Source organism: Hemiscyllium ocellatum, chromosome 7 (assembly GCF_020745735.1).
Source record: "Hemiscyllium ocellatum isolate sHemOce1 chromosome 7, sHemOce1.pat.X.cur, whole genome shotgun sequence".
NCBI lineage: Eukaryota > Metazoa > Chordata > Chondrichthyes > Orectolobiformes > Hemiscylliidae > Hemiscyllium > Hemiscyllium ocellatum.
This window is the reverse complement of record NC_083407.1, coordinates 103,731,767-103,749,915: the sequence shown is the minus strand read 5'-3', so window position 1 is coordinate 103,749,915 and position 18,149 is coordinate 103,731,767. Positions and strand designations below refer to the sequence as shown.

Below are 18,149 nucleotides of genomic sequence, written 5' to 3'. Positions count from 1 at the left end.
AACCGGTGCAGACCATGCTGAAGGACCTCTCCATCCTTGTCTTAGTTCAGCCTCCCACTCAACTTGGTAACATCTGCAAACTCTGACATGTTACATTTTATTCCGTCATCCAAATCATTAATATATATTGTGAATAGCTAGAGTCCTAGCTCCGATCCCTGTGGCATCCAACTTGTTACTGCCTGCCAATGTGAAAAGGACCCATTAGTTCCTACACTGTTTCCTCTCTGCCAACCAGCTTTAGAATCATAGATATGTACAGCATGGAAACAGACCCTTCATCCAACCCATCCATGCCGACCAGATATCCCAACCCAATCTAGTCCCACCAGCCAGCACTCAGCCCATATTCTTCCAAACCATTTCTATTCATATACCCATCCAGATCCCTTTTAAATGTTGCAATTATACCAGGATACACTACTTCCTCTGGCAGCTTATTCCATACACGTACCATCCTCTGCATGAAAAGTTTTGTCTCTTTTATATCTTTCTCCTCTCACCCTAAACCTATGCCCTCTACTTATGGACTCCCCCACTCCAGGGAAAAGACTTTGTCTATTTCCCCTATCCATGCCCTTCATGATTTTGTAAACCTTTATAAGGTCACCCCTCAGCCTCCGACCCTCCAGAGAAAATAGCCCCAGCTTGTTCAGCCTTTCCCTATAGCTCAAATCTTCCAACCCTGGCAACATCCTTGTAAATCTTTTCTGAACCCTTTCAAGTTCCACAACATCTGTCCGATAGGAAGGAGACCAGAACTGCACACAATATTCCAAAAGTGGCCTAACCAATGTCCTGTACAGCCGCAACATGACCTCCTAACTCCTGTACTCAATACTCTAACCAATAAAAGAAAGCATACCAAACGCCTTCTTCACTATCCTATCTACCTGAACTCCACTTTAAGGAGCTGTGAACCTGCACTCCAAGGTCTCTCTGTTCAGCGACACTCCCTAGGACCTGACCATTAAGGTGTATAAGTCCTGCTAAGATTTGCTTTCCCAAAATGCAGCAGCTTGCATTTATCTAAATTAAACTCCATATGCCACTCCTCAGCCCATTGGCTCATCTGATCATGATCCCATTGAAATCTCAGATAACCTTCTTCATTATCCACTACACCTCCAATTTTGGTGTCATCTGCAAACTTACTAACTATACTTATGTCACATCCAAATCACTTGTATAAATGACAAAACTAGTGGACCCAGCACCGATCCTTGTCTGACAACAACCCTCCACCACCACCCTCTGATCAATGTTTGAGCCAATTCTGTATCCAAATGGCTAGTTCGTTTCGCACGGGAAACCTTGTTGAATGCCTTACTGAAGTCCATAGAAATCACATTTGCCACTCTGCCCTCATCAATCCTCTTTGTTACTTCATCAAAAAAACTCAATCAAGCTTGTGAGACATGATTTCCCATGCGGGAAAATGTGAGGACTGCAGATGCTGGAGACCAGAGTTGAAAAGTGTGGTGCTGGAAAAACACAGCAGGCCAGGCAGCATCTGAGGAGCAGGAGAATCGACATTTTGGGCATAAGCCCTTCAATTCCCCTGCTCCTCGGATGCTGCCTGGTCTGATGTGTTTTTCCAGCACCACACTTTTCAACTATGATTTCCCATGCACAAAGCCATGTTGACTACCCCAAGCTGTCCTTACCTTTCCAAATACATAAACATTCTGTCCCTCAGGATTCCCTCCAACAACATGCCTGCCACAGACATCAGGCTCACCAATCTATAGTTCCCTGGCTTGTCGTTACCACCTTTCTTAAAAAAAAAATGGCATCACATTAGTCAACCTCCAGTCTCGCAGCACCGTACCTGTGACTATCGATGATATAGATATCTCAGCAAAGGGCCCTGCAATCACTTGTCTAGCTTCCCACAGAGTTTAAGGGTATACCTGATTAGGTCCTGGGGATTTATCCACCTTTATCTGCTGTAAGACATCCAGCACTTTCTTCTCTGTAAAATGGACATTTTTCAAGATGTCACCATCTATTTTCCTACATTCTATACCTTCCATGTCCTTTTCCACAGTAAATACTGATGCAAAATACTCATTTAGTATCTCTCCCATCTCCTGTCTCCCCACACAAAGGCCGCCTTGCTGATGTTTGAGGGGCCCTACTCTCTCCGTAGTTACCCTTTTGTCCTTAAATGCATTTGTAAAAACCCTTTGGATTCTGCTCAAACCTATTTGCCAAAGGTATCTCATGTTCCCCTTTTGCCCTCCTGATTTCCCTTTTAAGTATACTTAAGTATACTTTATATTCTAAGGATTCATTCAATCTATCCTGTCTCTACCTGACATATGCTCCCTTCTTTTTCTTAACCAAACCCTCAATTTCTTTAGTCATCCAGCATTCCCTACACCTACCAGCCTTTCCTTTTGCCCTAACATGAACATGTCTCTGTTCTCTCGTTATCTCATTTCTGACAGCTTCCCATTTTCTAGCTGACCCTTTACCTGTGAACATCTGCCCCCAATCAGCTTTTCAAAGTTTAGATTAGATTAGATTTCTTGCCTAATACCATCAAAATTGGCCTTCCTCCAATTTAGAACTTCAACTTTTAGATCTGGTCTATCCTTTTCCATCACTATTTTAAAATGAATAGAATTATGGTCGCTGGCCCCAAAGTGTTCCCCCACTGACACCTCAGTCACCTGCCCTGCCTTATTTCCCAAGAGTAGGCCAAGTTTTGTACTTTTTCTGCAGGTACGTCCACATAACGAATCAGAAATTTTCTTGTACACACTTAAATTCCTCTCCATCTAAACCCTTAACACTATGGCAGTCTATGTTTGGAAAGTTAAAATCCCTCACCATAACAACCCTATTATTCAAACAGGTAGCTGAGATCTTCTTACAAGTTTGTTTCTCAATTTCCCTCTGACTGTTAGGGGGTCTATAATACAATCCCAACAAGGTGATCATCCCTTTCTTATTTCTCAGTTCCACCCAAATAACTTCCCTGGATGTATTTCCGGGAATATCCTCCCTAAGTACAGCTGTAATACTATCCCTTATCAAAAATGCCATACACCCCCCTCTCGTCTCCCTTTCTGACCGTCCTGTAGCATTTGTATCCTGGAACATTAAGCTGCCAGTCCTGCCCATCCCCGAGCCATGTTTCTGTAATTGTTGTGATATCCCAGCCCATGTTCCTAACCATGCCTACAATTCATTGGCCTTCCCGGTTAGGCCTCTTGCATTGCAATAAATGCAGTTTAATTTATCAGTCTTACCTTGTTCTCTGCTTTGTCCCTGCCTACCCTAACTGTTTAATTCACTTCTTTGCTCAACTGTACCTGCCTCAAATTGATCTCTTTCCTCACTATCTCCCTGGTTCCCACCCCTCCACCTTACTAGCTTAAATCCTCCCCAGCAGCTCTAGTAAATCTCCCTGCCAGTATATTAGTCAGCTTCCAATTCAGGTGCAATCCATCCTTCTTGTACAGGTCACTTTCTACACCAAAAGAGACTCCAATCATCCAAAAGTGTGAATCCTTCTCCCATAAACCAACTCCTCAGCCATGCATTCATCTGCTCTATCCTCCTATTCTTACTGTCACTAGCTCGTAGCACCAGGAGTAATCCAGATATTACTACTCTCAAGGATCTCCTTTTTAAATTCCTGCTTAACTCTCTGTTCTTCCTTCAGAATCTCACCCTTTTCCTTTCCTATGTCACTGATTCCAATGTGGACAATGACCTCCGGCTGGGCCCTCTTCCCTTTGAGAACATTCTGCACCGTCTCAGAGACATCCTTGATCCAGGCACCAGGGAGGCAACACTCCATTCGGATTTTTCACTGCTAACCACAGAAACATCTGTCTGTGCCTCGGACTGGAGAGCCCCCTAACTCAATCGATCTCTTGGAATTGACGTACCCCTCACTGTATTAGAGCCAGTCTCAATCCCAGAAACTTATCAGTTTGTGCCACATTCTCCTGAGAATCCAAAACAGTATTCTTGTTTGAAATGGGGATAGCCACAGAAGACTCCTGCACTACCTGCCTACCTCTCTTACCTTTCCTGGTGACTGAATCTGCAAATTTTCTCCCTTCCAATAACTGCCATCCCTCATACCCCCTTGGTCTTGTAAATTCCTTGTTGCCTCTAACTGTCGCTCCAACCGATCCATTCGATCAGATAGGATTTGCAACTAATGGCATTTATTGGAGATATAATCCTCAGTAACACGTAAACGCTCCCTAAACTCCCACATCCAACAAGGAGAGCATATCACCCTACTAAGGGCCATTTTCGCTTCTTCCAATCTGCTGACCCAGAAAGTAGCACCATCTTATTCCTCTACAAAACACTGCTTCAGACTAACTTAATACTTATGGCTTATATTTTTAAGTTTATTCAAGAGACATATCATCAAGAAAGACCCATTCTACTTGCTACTGCAGACTTATTTTAAGGCCACACTTAAAACAATTCACTAATCTGTTTCTGTGCTGTGACCTCTCCCATACAGGTTCCTCCAGATCAGTTGTGAATTTCACTATTCATTTTCAAAGACGCACTCTGATGTCCAGCGATACATGAATTCAATAGGAAAGGCAGTAACTGCACAAGTTCACTGCTGTGTCAGTTAGCAATCTGGGATTCTTTCTCTCTCCCTCTCTCCTGCATGGACCTGACCATGTGCTGCCTTTGTCTATTCCTCTCCCTTCTAAAAATGCCATTGTTTTGACTTTTTTTTCTCTCCAAAGTTCCAACACAATTGCAACAGCATATAAACAGCAATTGCGGCTCCTGGAATTCGAGAAAATCACCTCCAACACCTAAAATATCTCAAAAAAGGAACAGCCTGTTACAGCCAGTAATGTTTCTATCCATCTCAATACACTTGACCCAATCCCACACACTTTAATCTTACACAATAATCTCTTATCCAGGAATATGACAAATGCTTTCTGAAACTCCAAATATACCACATCGACAGGCTCCCCCTTGTCAACTCCAGTAGTTACATCTGCATAGAATTCCAACAGATTTGCCAAGCATGACTTCCTCCTCAATAAATCCATGCTGAATGCCTGATTCTGCCATTGCTTTCCAAATGCTCTGCTATAAAGTCCTCGATAATGGATTTGAGAATTTTCCCCACTACCAATATTAGGCTTACAGGTCTATAATTCCTAGTTTCTTTCTATGTCCTTTTTTGAATATTCGAGTAACATTAGCTACACTCCAATCTGCAGGGACTCTTACAGAGTCAGGAGATTCCTGGAAGATAACCAGCTGTCTCTGCTCCTTTAACTGAAGTAGGACTGTCTGGATACTTTTAAATTAAAAAATGTGCTGTAGCCACAGTTCCCAGTGAACACTCCGACCACAAAGTCAGGTTAGGTAGAGTACACTTTCATCAACACTTTTGTACTGAAGGTAATGCTCCCTCTGCACTTTTTAAACTGACAGTAAAGCCCCTCAATGCTGTCCCCAAACATTCCAGGAAAGGGAAAGCACAGGCTTAGATTCAGAGTAAAGCTCCCTCTAATCTTAAACTGAAGGTAAAGCTCCCTTGACACTGTATCCAATAACATTTCCAGGTGAGGTACAGCACAGCATTAAATACAGATTAAAGATCAGTTTACTTTCAGTTTAAAAGAGTAAATAAAGTAAAGCCTCCCTTATGCTATCCCCAAAAACACCCTGGACAGGGACACCCTGGGGTACAATACAGAGTAAAGCTCCCTTGACTCTTATTAAAGCAGGGAGGTTAAAATAATTAAGGTACACTTCTATGACTCTGATGCTTTTATCTTGGTCTGCTTATAGCACTGGCATGAAGATTAATTTTCAATTACAACAGGCTCCAGGACATTGCAGAGATTTGGAAACTCAATAAATATTTTGGCCCAGGAGTTCTACTATTGCTTCAACACCTGAACAGTCTTCTTCAAATTTATAAGTGAAACTTATGGATTTAAGGTCTGAGTTACACAGATAAATAATAGCACATAGCACACAACAGGCACCTCAAAAGTTTGATCTAGTGTGCGAAACAGGAATACTGACAATCAAGTACACCAGAACAAACCAACCTGCTTGGCTCTCTCTCTTATTCCTGATGAAGGGTTTATGCTCGAAACGTCGAACTCTCTATTCCTGAGATGCTGCCTGGCCTGCTGTGCTTTGACCAGCAACACATTTGCAGCTGTGATCTCCAGCATCTGCAGACCTCATTTTTTAAACCATTTTACAGCCAAGTGTTTTGAAACATTAACACTGCCATCCCAGGTACCATAATAGATTATCCAACCAGTGTGTGTGTTGGCTCAGTGGCTGCTATTTTCACCTTGGAGTCACAAAATTGTGCATTTCAGCCTCACTTTACAAGCATAAGCATAAACTCTAGGCTAACACTCCCATGCAATATTGGAGATGCTACACTATGGATTTGGTATGATGTAAAGGGTTCATCTGACCTGTCAGGTGAGTACAAAACATTTCCCTACCATTATTTCAAAGAGAAATGGAAAAGAATAGACTAATCAACGATCTGATCAAAGCTGTGGGCCCTCGTGCCCCAAATCATGATAACATTTTCTGCAACAATGAATGCATTGCAAAAAAAAAGTTGCAAAACATTTTGGGAAAATCTCACATCAAAAAAGACTTGGCATGAAATGTAAGTCTTTTATCTGTCTTTTACGTAAAACACATTTTTCACCCTCTAATCCAACCCACCCAACCAGATGCAGCTCTCGCTCTTTGCCTCCCCCAGTCCTACACCCTGTATCCAGGCTTGTTCTTTCTCCCTTTCACACACATGAATATTTTCCCTCCCTCCTTCAGTTTCCAAACAAATCTGATCTTAAAATTTTAAACTGAAATAGTCATGTCAAGCTCGTTATTTTGGAACTTAACTGTGGAAGAAAACATACTCAAAAAATCTGTTTGCAATGCAATAAAACCAGAACACATCCAGATATGAAGACATGTAGCACATGGCCAAGAAAATTGGTCAACTAAATTCATGTTGAGTAACTTCAATGATGAGTGACCCTTAAAGCTCTGAATCTCAGACAAATCTATTGGGAGGTTGAAATTATTTGAAGCCCATTAGGCATTGTGAATACACTATCAAGCCCACCTTTATTTTATTTTTCATAATTCACAGAATGAGCACATCATTGGCTGAGCCAGCATTTATTGTCCATCTCCAGTTGCTGTTAGGTTGAGAACTGACTTCTTGAAATCGGTGAAATCCATTTTATGTATGTAAACCCACAATGCCATAAGGGAGTGAATTCCAGAATTTTAACCCATCGATACTGAAGAAATAACAATATATTTCCAAATCAGGATACTGAATGACTTGAATAGCAAGGGATTTGCAGTTGGCAGTGTTTCCAATCCTTACTTCAATTGGACTAACAACTCACACTTAATTATATCAACACTGCATCTACAATGGGAGGAGTGGAGAAACATCATAAGATTAGTGCAAACTTAGATTTTTGCTTCATGTTCTCATATTTCCTTCTCTACTGTACTCCAAATCCACCTTCTCCCAACATCCCCACAGTGAAAACTACATCAGAATCTGATCGTAATTTTTGATTTTGATGTAATACTTCAGAAAAACTCAGATTAACAATCCTTTATAGCAAAACATCTGAGAGGTGGTTAGGCTTAGTCAGAATAAAGATACATAATACTCAAGGCCTTGCATGTCAAATAACTGTACATATTCTGACAGGATACAAAGTTCAGCCCGAGGAAATGCAACATTCACATTTTGGCAACTTTTGTCAGGAAAGAAACAAATAAGAATCACTCGATGTTCAACACACAAATTTCTCAGCAATATTCATCAGTTAATGAATCCTGAGCGGTACAAATTTGCTGTCAGAAGGAAAACCGAGAGCTTAGAATCAAGGCAAGTGAAGGCAGACCTATTCGAACAAATGACAGCCGGGACGCTCAAAAGGCTAAAAGTGGAAGGAGGTGAAAATAGTTGGGCTGCCAAAGGCTCAAGGCAGGAAGGGGTTGATGTCAGAGATTATGAAAACCAGGGTGAGAATTTTCAAAATCGAGGCGGTGTGTGAGGCGGGAGCCGGCGTAGGTCAGAGAGGAAAATGGGAAATTGGTGCGAGTCAACAGACGGACAGCACAGTTTTAGGTATTCAGCTCAGCGATGGAGGCACACACCTCTAGAGGAGGTGGGCTCAAGTTGACGGTGAGCAGTAAGTGGGAGGACAGCCTGGGGGTCGAACACTCACCGTGGCAGACGCTACTGGAAAGATGGAGACGACCTGGTCCACCCTCCACCCCTAGGCTAGGCAAAAAAAAACTGCAGCGTTAAATACGGCAACTAGCCGTGACCGCACATCTGCAGGCAGACAGACTGTGACAGTGGGAAGGTTTCATCAGAAAGGCTGATGGATATGGCGCCAGCCGCGACAAAACATTCACATTGTGGAAGGCAAGGGAGGAAGTTTAAAAAAAACCCCGGTTAAAGGGAGTCTGGACTCCCCCCCCCAAACTTACCGGCGAATCCCGCCCGACCGTGCCTACTCCGGGTCAACGCAGTCGCTCTGCCGGCGGCCGGACTCTAATCACACCCACACCCCCTGGAAAAGACCCTTAGCGACCAACCGCCCTCCCTCTCCCACGCTGTCGTCATCAACCATCGACGCCCGCCTTCATCCGCCTTTCGTCAACACGTTGGACGTCATCATTCGACGACCAAGGCGAAGCCAGCGGCCGTTGGGAGGGCAGTGCTCGCCCCATGGTGACAGGCATCGCAGTCTGATGTGTGTGTGTGTGTGGACCCCGCCAGCGCCACAGTCTCACATTTCCAGCATCCGCAGTGTTTTACGTGGTACTGTCCAAGCCTGATCCGCTGCGATGATAACGAAAGGTTTTTCAATAGTTTAAATGAAAGGTGTGGCCGATTTTCCAGTTATGGGGGCTGTAGCTATTTGGCAGCCTGCTGCATTGTGAGTTTGTCCTTGGGAAGAAAGATTGTCTTGAAGCGGTGTCTTGGAAACAAATTGCCCTTGTAGCACGTTACCTTGTGTTTTGTAATAAAACAAAGAACTGCGGGTTGTGGTAATTTGAAACAAATTTGGAGAAACTGAGGTCTGGTAGCATCTGTGGAGAGAAATACCTTGTGTTTTATCATTTATGGAGAGCACCTTTTTTTTCTGTCAATTCCCACCAGTGCATTTCGCATTGTAAAGCATGTGTTGAGTATGTTTTTCACATTCTTTGGGCAGTGAATCCTATTCCAAGTATGCAACAACGTGACACTGATGTAACTTCCCCAGATCTATTAGTGGGCTACCATGCTGATATTTCTGTTGCTATACTGAAGATTCCTCCTCAGAAATCCAAAAACCTCATTTGCTTTGGATGTTATTTGCTGATTGTGAAGTCCTCATTGAAGGTTGTTTTTATGGTAAATGCCAGGTATGGATTTATGGCTACCTGTTAGGGAGCTTGACTGTAGAATTTAAAGCAATCTGTGAGTGGATCCATGTTCAAAGTTTGTGAGAAGATTTGTAGCTCGGGTGCTCGTTTTGTGGTTCTGTTCGCTGAGCTGGGAATTTGTGTGGCAGACGTTTCGTCCCCTGTCTAGGTGACATCCTCAGTGCTTAGGAGCGCTTCTGTGCTGTTTCCTCCGGCATTTATAGTGGTTTGAATCTGCCACTTCCGGTTGTCAGTTCCAGCTGTCCATTGCAGTGGTCGGTATATTGGGTCCAGGTCGATGTGCTTATTGATTGAACCTGTGGATGAGTGACCTGGACAATCAATAAGCACATCGACCTGGACCCAATATACCGACCACTGCAATGGACAGCTGGAACTGACGACCGGAAGCAGCAGATTCAAACCACTATAAATGCCAAAGGAAACATCACAGAAGCGCTTCACAGGAGGCTCCCAAGCACTGAGGATGTCACCTCGACAGGGGACGAAACGTCTGCAAAACAAATTCCCAGCTCGGCGAACAGGATCCATGTTGTTTGTAATATATTTTCAACTTTTCATGCTATAAAGTGCTTTACAGTAAATCAGTGCTTTCGAAATTTAGTTTTTTTTAAGCAACACTACAGTATGGAAAGGCCATTTAGCCCAACAAGTCTGCACCAACTCTCTGAAGAACCTCTCATGCAGATTCGCTCCCTATCTGTGTGACCCTGGATTTCCCATGGGTTTCTCCGTTTCTAATCCATAGAGCCTACACATCCCTGGACACTATGTGCAATTTAGCATGGTCAATCTACCTAACCTGCACATCTTTGGACTGTGGGCAGAAAGCAGAGCACCCAGAGGAAACCCATGCAGACACAGGGAGAATATGCAAACTCAACACAAACAGTCACCTAAGAGTGAGAATCAAACCCAGTCCCTGGTACTGAGACAACAACCCTAACCACTGCACCACAGTGCTGCATTATACTAGAGGAACAATGCCAGACTCAGTAAACCAGAAGTCACAAGCTACTATTTGTAAACATTTATGGGCAATAAGTGATCAATTATGGACAGATTGATATAACAATGGTTCTCAAATGGAACTCATAGAACTCCACAAACCCACAGAGACTTCCTAGAGCTTGTGACTCAAGACTAGTTCATGAGTGAACAATATAAGTGTTGGATTGGGGTGAGAAACAACAGCGGCAGTGGAGCAGAAAGCAGGGGAGGTCAAGCCCTTGTGAAAAGTGCATGTCCAGTGTGACTATGGTGTTGAACTGTTAAATGTGTTTCTTCATTTTTCTACTTTTAGTAAGAAGGACTATAGCGTTAACTTTTTCACTTTGTTTTTCCCTATTTTCTGCATTGTAATTAAGATTCTGTAACCAAGTACCTTTGTAACTAAGATGGTGCCTTAAGTGGTGACTTGTAAACCTTTCACTGTACTGATGCGAAGACATGTGACAATAAACCTAAACTTAACCTAATGCTGATGCGGATGATTGGTAACATTACTATTAGTGATATAGTATTCAGAGGCCATGTGAGGAAGAACAACTTCACTCAAACATGGAGGTTCTGGTATTAGACTGGGGTACACAACACCAGGTTATAGTCCAACGGGTTTCTTTGAAATCACACAAGTGTTTTGAGCACAGCCCCTTTGTCAGGTGCAGTGAGAGAGCAGCATACACAGATCCAGAGTTTATAGACAGATTAAGAGCAGAGAGATAAAACGATCATACAACTGGTCCGTTTGGGAGGCAATCTCAAATGAGAGGTCATAATTTGAGGCTAACCTGACCTGTTTACAACGGATGAGGCAGAATAGCTTCTCGAAAGATCATGAATCTGTGGAATTCACTATCTCAGGGTGTGATGGGTGCAGAATGTTGAATAAATTTGAGGAGGAAATAGCTTTTTAATTAGTTGAAGGGTTGGGGGAGAAGACAAGAAAGTGGAGTTGATGCCTAGATGAGACCCGCCATGATCATATTAAATGGTGATTGAGGTTCAAGTGACTGTCATGCCTACTCCTGGTTCTTATGTGCTCTATTATAATTACTCAATGGTCCAAAGACTTACTGAAAGGGACCTGATCTGGAGGTCAGGGACCAACTGCTGCAACCAACATTCAGCTTGATTCAAAGCAGCTCTGAACTGACCTGTTGGTTTCTCCACTTGGTTCTGTGAGCAACACCTGCCAAAGGATACTGGAAATCTGAAATAACAAGAGCAACATCTGGAAATACCCAGCAGGTCAGGTAGTACCTGTGGACAACAAAACAAAGCAGGGTGAGCAGGCTTACAGGAATAAAAATGGTGCAGGATTTGATGGTCACTATAAGCTGAGAAGTTGAAGAGAAATGTGCAGGAAAAGCCAATCCTAACTGCAAGCTCTTTTGGGAAGGTGAAACAACTTTTGATAGTGCACTACATAAACAGATAACAGGGCAGATGAGCAAATGGGTTGCTGAATATTTTGCAAAATAGCAGATATTAAGGAGCACCTTAAAGGAAGACAGTGAAGTGCAGAGGTTTAGTCTGGAGGCTGAAGGCACTTTTTTTTGTGAAACTGTACTCTTAAAATCAGGAATCCTCAACAATCTAGAATTAGAGAAGTGCACATCTCTTGTTGCGTTTGTAAGGGAGTACAGAGACAGTGTATTTTGAGTAGGTCCTGAAAGTAGGTCAGTTTTTATATCTTTTCCCTTTATGTATTTTTGGGGTCTCTCTCTCTGACCCCTTTTTTAATGTCCTAAATCAATTTCAGGAAATAATATAAGGGCAAGCGTTGCAGATGAGAAACTCAAACAAACCAAATCACATTAGTTTAATTTAGATAAATGTGAGGTTCTGCATTTTGGGAAAGCAAATCTTAGCAGGACTTATACACTTAATGGTAAAGTCCTAGGGAGTGTTGCTGAATGAAGAGACCTTGGAATGCAGGTTTATAGCTCATTGAAAGTGGAGTCGCAGGTAGACAGGATAGTAAAGAAGGTGTATAGTATGCTTTCCTTTATTAGTCAGAGTACTGAGTACAGGAGTTGGGAGATCATGTTGCTGCTGTATAGGACATTGGTTAGGCCACTTTTGGAATATTGTGTGCAATTCTGTTCTTCCTATTGGAAGGATGTTGTGAAACTTAAAAAGGTTCAGAAAAAACTTACAAGCATGTTGCAAATGTTGGAGGATTTGAGCTATCGGGAGAGGCTGAACAGGCTGGGGCTGTTTTCCCTGGAGCGTCAGAAGCTGAGGGGTGACCTTATAGAGATTAATAAAATCATGAGGAGCATGTTTAGGATAAATAAACAAAATCTTTTTGCTGGGGTGGGGGAGTCCATAACTAGAGGGCATAGGTTTAGAGTGAGATGGGAAAGATATAAAAGAGACATAAGTGGCAACTTTTTCATGTAAAGGGTGGTACGTGTATGGAATGAGCTGACAGACGAATTGGTGGAGGCTAGTACAATTGCAACATTTTAAAAGGCATCTGGATGGGTATATGAATAGGAAGGGTTTGGAGAGATATGGGCCAGGTGCTGGCAGGTGAGACTAGATTGAGTTGGAATATCTGGTCAGCATGGACAGGTTGGACCGAAAGGTCTGTTTCCATGCTATACATCTCTATGAACTGGTGTGAGTGGATTGTCAGATAATCAGTGTCTGCAGATGATCCAGCGTGTCAGACGATGTGTGAAGTGTTTATAAAATCAATGTCAGTGCTGAACTGTCATGACAATCAAGCAAAGCAATAGAAATATACAAAAGGTGACATCTCAGGTCAGACATTGAATTGTAGTATGAAGGTTTGTTCAGAATCTGTCTCAGAGTTTTAACCTGGATTTAGGCTGGTTTTATTCCAAAGCTGAAATGAATAATTTCATCCAAGGTGTTTGTTTATTTGCAGAAGCATTCTGTAGTCACGGTCAATCAATGTGGTGTCTTATAAATTCCAGTTTTCAGAATAAAATCAGCCTAATTCCAGATTAAAACTCTGAGACAGATTCTGAACAAATCGTCACACCTACAATTCAGTGTCTGACCTGAGTTGTCACATTTTTCATTGTCCTATTGCTCTACCTGAATATCATGACAGCACAGCACTGACATTGACTTTATAAACACTTTACACATCATCTAACACTTTTAGTCACCTGCAGAGACTTATGTTCTGACACTCCACTCACATCGACTGTATGATCTTTTGATCTCTCTGCCCTTGATCTCGCTGCCTATAAACTCTGGGTCAGTGTGAACTGCTGTCTCACTGCACCTGACAAAGGGGCTGCACTCTGAGAGCTTGTGTTATTTCAAATAAATCTGTTGGAGTATAACTTGGTGTTGTCTGATTTCTAACTTCACTCAAAGAGTAGGCAAAATCAGAAACTCTCTCTGAAACGCTGGTCAAGTTGAGTGGGTTGTCAATTGATAGCCTCAAAACTGATATTATTAGCTTTTTGTTCGGTAAGGGTATTCAGTGTTTACAGTATAAAGGCAGGTACTTACAGTTTCAAAAGTAAGCGATGTTGATTGTGAACCCAAACAGATTTTCAACTGTTGAGCACTTATTGTGTTGCAATATTTTCTAGTCTTTGGAATTGTTACATTTGTACCATATTGTTTCTTCTTTGTAACCTCTCTTTCTTCAGCCATGGTATCTGACCCACCAGGACAGTGACAGTAATTCCTTTATCAAGTTCATAATTAACAAGCTATATAATGACAAATTATTTCTGCTGAACTTGAGGTGGCTGAATTAGTTACTTTCATTTAAATCAGTAATTAGACACAGAAACGCCTTTGGTATCATTTCTACTGGCAGTATATTGTCTAACAACATTGCTTTGATCAAGGTCATCATTTATGCTATCTTCAAAGAGCAAGACTAAGGGCCTCAATCTCCAACAAGTCATTAGCATAAGTATCATCTTCATTCTTTTCCACCCTTTTCTGAAAACGTGTTGTAAAAAATAGAATGTCATCTTGCAACTGGATACCTCCATCTTTGTGTATCGATTTTCATCTCTTTTAGTCTCTGCCTAAAAAGAAATGAAATATCTGCAATATCCATCTCTTGCTTTAGAGAGTTCCTTCATCGACAATTGATTCTACAATTTCAGTTCCACTAAGAAGAATATATCTCATTTTTCAGTATCATTTACTTCTTGGACAGTTGCACATTGGAGTGGTCTAGTTTTAAATTTTTATTTCGCAGAATGAGCTCTTCTACTGCTGGCTTCTCCTACAGCATTAATGCCTGGGCAGGCTTAGCAGTGATATGGAGTTCACCTGCTGCAACCTGGCCATGGAACGATGACTGTAAGCTCTTCTCATTGTTTCTGGTGTCTTACAAGTAAATTGGTAACTCTCTGATTGATGACCTGAAATTGGCACTCTGACCCCTGGAAGCTTCTCTGCCCCTTGGGTGAAAAAGTCAGTTTACCATGTTAAGTGCAGCCTGCCTATTGTAAGGTGCTATTTGGACAATTAAATAATTCTGAATAAAGCATCTGTAAAGACCCTCCAGCAGGAGGTGGTAATGGTGAGGGAAGGTGCTGAGCAAAGGAGCTCATGCAACAGTGCTGGGACCTACAACAGATGGTGAAGGTGAGGGAGGGCAACTGGAGCAGTTGAATGTGTCTTCTCTGGGAAGAAGAAGGACAGACAGACAAATAATTACAGGCTGTATTATAAAAATGAATACTTCCATATAAATACTTTCTCATTCAATCTTAATTTTTCTTCATATTTGTAATGACCTGATGCCAGTGAAATAAAACACCTTGCTTCATGATCTTTGGGCCAACAAGATCACACTTCATCCAGTAATATCATTGTGACTTGGCCACTTATGAGCACCACTTTCGATGTTCAATATTGTCCATTGACAATGAGGCAGTACAGAGTCGAAGAGAGTGGTACTGGAAAACTACAGCCGGTCAAGCAGCATCTGAGGAGTAGGAGAATTGATGTTTCGAGCATAAGGCCTTCATCAGGAATGAGGCATTACAGGTCAGTTATTAAAGAATCAATAGTCTCACCAGTTCCTGGCTGAGCCAACTGAACTTCAACCAATCTAATATAGGGATGTGCTGTAAACTAAAATAGGAATCAAAGGCTTCAATAATGTTTTGCTTTTTGGTGGTTTATTCTCCAATCCCTTGTCTAATCAGAATAGAGTCGGCACTGCCACTGATGGCATACAACATACACTAACCTTATTCACTCAGGATGAATGAGTGTTAGATTACCTCTTCCTCAAACCTATTTCCATATCTTGTGATTAAAGTAATGTAATACTGTCTTCTGCTGGTGGATATACATTACTGCAAAGAAAAAACATCATCAGAATTTCAATAGGAGAGGGTTCAGAAAAGGTCTACAAGGATGTTGCCAGTGTTTGAGGATTTGAGCTATAGGAAGAGGCTGGATAGGCTGGGGCTGTTTTCCCTGGAGTGTCAGAGGCTGAGGGCTGACCTTACAGAGGTTTATAAAACTATGAAGGGCATGGTTAGGATAAATAGACAAGATCTTTTCCCTGGGGTGTGGGAGTCTAGAACTAGAGGCCATAGGTTTAGGGTGAGAGGAGAAAGATATAAAAGAGATGTAAGGGGCAACTATTTCATGCAGAGGATGGTGCGTGTATGAAATGAGCTGCCAGAGGAAGTGGTGGAGGCTGGTACAATCACAGCCTTTAAAAGGCATCCGATGGGTATATGAATAGGATGGATTTAGAGAGATATGGGCCAAGTGCTGACAAATGGTACTAGATTTGGTTCGGATATCTGGTCGGCATGGACGAGTTGGACTGAAGGGTCTATTTCCATGCTGTACATCTCTATGACTCTATGAGGAGAGAGGCATCACAGAATTTTGAAAAACTGACAGTATCATCAACACAGGCACAAGTTTAGCATGGAGATGTGAGCAGTATTTAATGGACCTTATGGAAGAACTTGTAAACATGTTGATAAACTTAGAAAGAATCCTCAAAATTATTACAACTATTTAAATATATGGCAGAATACTTGGGGGAAATGCATGGAAAGAAGTTGACAAAGGCAGGAAGAGGATTTAAGAGAGTGGGTGAGGAGAGAAATTGAGCCTGAAGAAGGACCTGGCAGTGTTCTCCTTTAAAAGGTTTCATCAATGCATGATGGTTGAAATACTAACAAACATCTGCACCTTATGTTTACTTTTCAGTTTACACTACTTGGTGGCTAAACAGTTGATGGTCCTTTTGTCTCTGGAAAAGCAATTGAAAATCATAAATGTGCAAAAGGCTAAATTAGAGGACTGCAAAGATCATGGGAGATTGTAAGACTGGTGGACATTACACACATATGAAAAATGGGATAACGGAAAGAGCAAAAAGTGCATTTGTCCTATTAAAACCTATTCTTTTGATTCAAGAATAGAATAAGAGGCTTCTTTTTTCCTTCAGTAATGTAAGCATTACTCCTTTCCTGTGATGCAATAAGATATTCCTGTTTGTATGCATTCACATATTTTTGTAACGTTGCACTAGTAACTATCAGCTTTGTGCCATTGTACAATTGTCTGAAAATATAAACTGCTTTTGCACAGTGTTTTTCTGTTCGTTTCCATTTCTGTACAGAAAGACAAATCTAATTTTGATGACTTCAATGACATAGCTGAAAATGTGTTGCTGGAAAAGCGCAGCAGGTCAGGCAGTATCCAAGGAGCAGGAGAATCGACGTTTTGGGCACGAGTCTTCAGGAATGATTCCTGAAGAAGGGCTCATGCCCGAAACGTCGATTCTCCTGCTCCTTGGATGCTGCCTGACCTGCTGTGCTTTTCCAGCAACACATTTTCAGCTCTGATCTTCAGCATCTGCAGTCCTCACTTTCTCCGACTTCAATGACATAGTCAACTATGTTTATTGATTGATTCATTCATTGTTGCCGCATACCGAGATACAATGAAAAGTGTTGTTATGCACACCATACAGACATATCATACAAAGTGTATCAGGATGGCAGAACAGAGTGCAGAATGCAATGTGACAGCCACAAAGAATGTGCAGAGAGAGAAATCAGAATTAACATTTGAGAAATCTTTTCAAAAGTTTGATAACAGTGGGAAAGAAGCTGTTGTTGAACCTATTTGTACATATTTTCAAACTTATATATCTTCTGCTTGATGGAAGAGGGTGGAGGAGAGTATAACCAGGGTGGAGGAGTCTCTGTAGTTGCTTACGGTCTTGGGAAGAGCAGTCACTATACCACGCTGTGATGCAGACAGAATGCCAATTATGGTGCATCTATAAAAATGGTAAGCGTCCTTATGGACTTGTGAATTTCCTTAGCCTCCTGAGGAAGTAGAGACATTGTTGTGCTTTCTTGACCGTTGCATCAACGGGGAGGGACCAGGACAGATTGTTGGTGATCATCACTCCCAGGAACTTGACGCTCTCGACCATCTCTACCTCAGCCTCATTGATGCAGACAAGGGTGTGCCCTCCACTCTGCTTCCTGAAGTCAATGACTTGCTCCTTTGTTTGTTGACGTTGATGGGGAGATTGTTGACTTTACACCATGCTGCTAAGCACTCAATCTCTTTCCTGTATTTTGTATTGTCATTGTTTGAAATCCAACCTACAATTATGGTGTTGTCAGCAAACTTAATGTTCTAACTCTTCCAATCCAATCTTGAAAGAACTT

General features: G+C 41.9%; 1 protein-coding gene across 1 annotated transcript in view; it reads right to left on the bottom strand.

The window, feature by feature from the left end:
* The window catches only part of trak2 (trafficking protein, kinesin binding 2), a 78,729-nt gene extending 70,080 nt beyond the window's left edge, over nt 1–8,649 (bottom strand). The window contains exon 1 of the mRNA XM_060827610.1: nt 8,527–8,649. The gene's annotated coding sequence lies outside the window, so the exon portion shown is untranslated. The remainder of the gene's footprint in view (nt 1–8,526) is intronic.
* Nucleotides 8,650–18,149: the final 9,500 nt, after the last annotated feature.